At 37.4% G+C, this 6000-nt stretch overlaps 1 protein-coding gene across 2 annotated transcripts in view; it reads right to left on the bottom strand.

The window, feature by feature from the left end:
* Window positions 1-5135, bottom strand: part of LOC5511393 — a 29766-nt gene extending 24631 nt beyond the window's left edge. The window contains exon 1 of one of the 2 annotated variants that reach the window (XM_048722523.1): window positions 4919-5135. The gene's annotated coding sequence lies outside the window, so the exon portion shown is untranslated. The remainder of the gene's footprint in view (window positions 1-4918) is intronic. The other variant, XM_048722524.1, reaches the window with a different exon arrangement.
* Window positions 5136-6000: the final 865 nt, after the last annotated feature.

Genomic DNA, 6000 nt, shown 5'->3' on the forward strand with positions numbered 1-6000 from the left:
GCTCGCCGACTCTTTCGGACTATTTCATTGCATACCATATTTGGAAGTCCTCTTCAATAATTGTATTGCATTTTTGCCGATAAACGCTGATAGCTTCGTAACCATCGCCTGCGTATCTCTTTTTAAAGCCGCTTTTTCTTTGAGTGTTTGGATTGTTACAGACAAAAGAATGCACAATTAAATGAAGTAGCCCAAAGCGTTAGTTCCGTATCAACAAGTGTGTGAAGTAGATTCAGTCCCTCGAACAATGCACTTGGAAATGCTTTGTGTTTTTGCAGACAGCTTGTAAAAAACTGTCATAACTTTCTCAAATAAATGTAGAGTAAGGTATTCAGTGACTATGTTTGTCTTTCGATTTACTAATTCAAGTATAATGACTTTTGAATCGTTCCCAGAAACCTACCTGTCAACGCAGGTTTAGGTTAAATGCCTTCGCGAAACTAAGCTGTACAAACAATTATTGAAAGTGTGTTTTTCTACCTCGCATAGAGTGGATAGAGATGGGAAATTATAGTAGACCCTCAGTAAAATATCTACATTCGTCACGCAAAATTAGTTAATTGTTTTTTTTAGTTAGATTTCTCTGAAGCAAAACAAAAACGATTTTACATCTTTTGTTTTACTCTCTGTTAGATTTTCTTAATATGAACAAGCACTTTGCCCTAAAAAACGGGCCGTCAAGCACCCTGAATAAAGCGGTGAGGGAGGAGGTTGGCTAAAAACTTCAAAACATAATTAAAGAGTCCGAGGCTAAGTTCAAACGTCGTATTGTATAGTTCCAGAAAATATCCATACCCCCCCCCCCCCCCCCCATTGCCCATTGAGGGGATTGGAGATTCCGTGGGGGGGTGTAAACACCCAGGAATTTTCAGAGGGGAGGGGGGGGGGGTTAAATGTCCCTTTTCCTTAACAGTTACTGTATTAATTTTTTTCCAGGGGGTTGGAAATGCCAGAGGGGCGGGGGGTCATACCTCCGACCCCCTCAATAGGGGGGTGGGGATGGATATTTTCTGGAACTACACATTAACACATTATCCATAAGCTGTATTTAATGCAAATGCATGCAAATGAATCGAGTTGCTTGTTTCATCTTCATTTGCTTTGAATATGGCACATGGATAATACTAAGTTTGAACTTAGCCCAAGAAAATAGTTGAAAAAATTGACCGATCAGTGTCATTGCCGCCGCTACTCACAGATTCACTCGGAATTTCAAGCATAATTATCTTGACTCACATAGGTCTGGGGGAGTTATTTATTAGATAAACGGCAAATATATTTGTAACAGCAGTAAATATTTGAACAATTTTTAAATGGTAGATAGTGAGGATAACCATAGCTGACAACCTATTGCAGAATCAATTGAGCCACCTATCTTTACAGCAATGAACTGAATAGAACCACACTGATGGCCAAAGGTCAACTTTCGGTTCTCAATAGAAGAGCTATTTGTAGACAAAACCGTGAAGCATAAGCTAGATCACTCTGGTTTGTAGCCAAATCCGACAATAAAAGTATATTAACCGTTAGAGATACTGCAAAGACATAAAATATTTTTGTTCAATTTTGTTCTTTTTTTTTTGTTGGGGGGGGGGTCAGATTTTTATCAGAAAACTCACCCCCCTACTTACAAGGCTAATTCTAGTACAAGTACAATGAGTTATACTCTCTACACAACAGGCCAATAGCCAGGGGGTTTGGGTTTGAGGATTAAAAATACTCATATTTTGTGATAAAATTTGATAAATTTGATTATTTGATCAACTTTGTTAACGGTCATAATGGAATAGCAGAACAAAGTTTCAACCCATTGTAGGATATTCTAAAAGCAAGATAAATATGATCAAGAAATGATTTCAGATTTTACCTAGAAAATCACTTTATTACTTGTTTGCTCTAACAAAAGCTTCAAATCTTCATTTCCTGTGTGTACAAATCTAAGAGGATTACAACAACTGCAATTGTTCAATCTACAAATCATGCACACAGTTGGTATATTGCTTATCAAAAATATCAAAACACATCAATCTTTTATTAGGAAGGGGGTATATTAAAAATTGGGCACACACAACTGGTAACAGCTAGAATGGCAAAGTGAAGAGGCATAAAACACTTCAACTGGCATGTGATATCTTCTATGACAATCCAGTTTTATCTTCCTAAAGTGGATTCAATGTCACCAACTCAAATGTGATTTTACATTTACCAAAGTTCCTGATCTAATTCTAAAAACTAAAACAAAAATGATAATAATGAAATGTTGTACACCTTTATTAAATAAGGTTGTTGCACTTTAGAGTCCATGAATTGTAATCAGGAATGTTTCATGGGTAACTTATAAATGCCTAAATCCTGGTTTCTGAAAGCAGAGCACTGTGGTTTACAACACAAGAAGTCTGCAAGTGCAACCTTATTTGAAAAGTTATGTTTTCAGTGCCTTTTTATAATGAATGTAGTGATAACATTTGTTTTTGGATAGAAGTTTCGGGTTACTAAATTCCAGTAGACATATCAACCTTGGGGTAGCTTTCAGATAAGTATATGTGAAAATAAAAAAAGTGAGTTACAATGATGATATAGTAACAATATGAACATTAAACAGCAGAGAAACTTTTGAAATAATAAATGAGTATAGATTAAAAATGGTAGAGTAGAGTATATTAATCACATAAAAATAAGCAGCAAGGAAAAAGATAAATAGCCTCTAATGAAGACTTGACCTTTTTCAAAACCTTCCGTGGGAGCTTCCAACAAAACTATACAAGTCAAAGCAAGCATAGTTTATTTTTGTTGACAGAAATCCAACTGAAAATCTCTGTCACTATTTTGATGACAGCACAAATTCAATCATGGATTAAACTGTTTACTTCTTGCATTCCTTTCTAATAGAGCTCAGATACTTGATTTGATAGCTTTGCAAAGGTAAACGATACATTATGCTCAAATTTCAAGGTTTTAAAACTGGTTTCTATTTTTTTAAACCATACATTTTCTACTAAAACAAAATAGATAAAGATCTAATAAAAGAGGACAGACCAGTTGTAGTTTTTAGGAGTTACATTATCAGTAGAGTCAAGTCTGTTTGATTTGTCCTTTTGTGTATGCGTGACATTTTACTATGCAAACTAACATTTACTACAAAATGGGTTCCATGACCGTTAAATGGCTTCCTTCGATTCGACAACTTATTGAAAAGCGCTACTATTGAACCCCCGCCGCCCCTAACAATACTCTAACATTTTACCCGACACGGAAGGATACACGCTGCTAAATCTCAACGAAAACAAATGTTTCTCTCCGTTGCTTGTTGTAACCTTGCACGTTATTTTTCATTCCAAAGGGCTAACAATTCAATAGCATTCCTTCAAGTAAAAAAAAAAAAAAAGAGAGAAAAGCCCCTTGAGATTTGTTCAAAGCTCCAGCAATTTTAAGCGTAATTGGGATTGTTTTCTGTGATGCAAATTGCCTCAAGGTTTACAAAAACCCTTGCTTACCCCAAGTGGAATAATAATTTGATTATCTTGTGATTGTTCTAAATTCTGGAATTCTAAAAGCGAAGACAAAGTGTCTATTGAACCGGATCTTAAGGCGAAATATCAGTGCTGGCCACTTTAAAAACTCAAAATGATTTATGTCCATTGCGCGATAAAAGTTTCGTTTGAAATTTTACATGTCACGGTATTATTTGTACTTGCCTCACACTATTGTCAGTTTTAGTATAGTATTAAAAGTCCTAGCAGATAATAAGAATCAGTTCTTGAAGTGCCAACACGGAGTAATTAAAGCGAAATCTCAAGAAGCGAGTTACAGTCGATTTAAGATAAGATTACTCATGATCTATAGTGCTGTCTAATTCAAAATTGAGTTTCGATTCAAGACGGGCCGAGAACTTTATCGGAGTGATTTTTTCCCGTAGATTATACCACAAAGAAGTGTTAATCCTTCCGCACAAATTATGAAAACACAAGCACGATTTTACAAGGGAATGGCGTTGTCAACAGTCCTATTAATGTCCTTCAGGGGCAAATCGTGTTTGCTACGTTAAATTCTGCTAAACAGCACATTGGACAGTTCCCTTCTGACCTCCAGACGGTTTTGTAGATAAGAATGACTTTGAAATACGGATTATGTTTCGTTGGTTTAATTAGCTTAACCTAGGTCGAAATCACACGGGACTACGCAAAAATGGAAGAAAAACTCAATAAAAGAACACACCAATGTATTAGCAAAACAAATATTATTATGTTCTAGAAAGATATTTGTAGGTGATTTATTCTGTGTGATTTTGTGACACGTTAGAATCGCGTTCTGATTTCGAACGCGCGCTTTTTATCTCATCAGGTTTCTCCCATTATTAGCAACGAAATTAAGGATATTATGAACTATTTTGGTTAGCCACATACATGAACTATTACCACTTTACATGTATCTATCTAGATACAAGCTTATATAAAACTGCAAGCTTTAATTTGGCGTGGTTTAGTCCAGCTTTTGGGCGAAGATGCGTTTCAAACAGTGAGCTCTCTAAATACTACGACAACATTTTTCTTAGTTTATGTTCTTCCGTATTACCCGATGAGCATTCACACTCCCTTAAATAAAGCTTTAATTTAATGACAGATAATTAGAATACATTTGGCCTTTTCATCCGCCCTCACGTCCAAGACCTCTGTTAGAGGGACGTAATAATTCAAAGGCAGATGACAAACTTTCAAAACTTCAAGAGCGTCAACGGTAGGTTACTCGACGAGCAAATTTAAACACTCAAAACTTAAATACGCAGTCAATAAGAAGGACATTCCTTTAGTTCCTACGAGCCTTTACCCAATTTTAGTAAAAAAAAAAATCAGGTTATGTTTGTATCGAAATCGCCCATTCATGAAAATGACACGAAACACCATCCATACAAAATCCCTACCTTTAGAAATGTCCATACATCATGATCCAAAATGTCGCAAGTTTGTCCGTACCAGGGGTTTGGAAGCTGCTGCCAACCTAGATCATGTGGTGAATCTTCCGGGAACAATTAGGGACTGGTCGTGTGGTTTAGTGATACAACGTGTGTTCGCCGACGAAGTGGTTTGTTTTTCAACATTCGACTCAACATTCGATGGGAAGTGAATCGTTTAGGAAAAACGGAAGTGTGACGTCACCAGCCTCGGCCTCACGCGAAGCCACGGTGTTCTTTTCAAAGCTTTTAAATCAGGATGAAAGAAAGTCATAAGAAATTAAGGGGGGGGGGGGGGATGGGAGGGGTCTGAAGCCCTGGGAATCCTTTTGCGGACTGAAAATTTAAGGACGGACTTTCTTATTTGAGTCGATTTTTATCTCTGTCGTTGGTATCGAGCACATAAAACGAAATTCGAGCAAAGAAGAGGGACGAGATCGGTGGACTAACAGGACTTTACGCGATAGAGAGGGGACGGCAACCCGATGATGACGATGATATGATGATGATCATGATATGATGATGATGACAATGATAGCAATGGTGGTGTTGATAATAATAGTTCTGTTTGCGATTGTGGTGATGACACCACCTCTAGTACCTCTTGATATCGAGGTCGACTCCAGTCGTGCGGATCTTGCTAGTATGTCTTTGACCCTGGCACGACTCTTTCCTTGCACATATTCGCCAGTCAACTGAAAATCATTACACGATGGCAAGGATACGTCTTAAGAGCAAGACTGCAACATTTAAGAATGTGGATCAACCACTCCTTTCTTATACATATAAAAATACTACGGCATGCGAAGATCCCGCTTTTCGGCTTGGCCCTAGGATATGACCCTTGGGGTCATTAATAGTTTGCCAAAGTTTCATGCTTTTATCACTATTTTGAACAATTGTGGTCTATCTAACCGCTAGAGACTACATGGCGAGACGGACGCTGTCATTTGTTTTCTCTCCAGAAAAAGCAGTTTTTTAGCTCCTGTGGCTTTTTACAAAGGGAGCCCACGTTCTCTAGATTAGAACAGACATGCTCCGATAACTCTCCG

Source organism: Nematostella vectensis, chromosome 15 (assembly GCF_932526225.1).
Source record: "Nematostella vectensis chromosome 15, jaNemVect1.1, whole genome shotgun sequence".
Lineage (NCBI taxonomy): Eukaryota > Metazoa > Cnidaria > Anthozoa > Actiniaria > Edwardsiidae > Nematostella > Nematostella vectensis.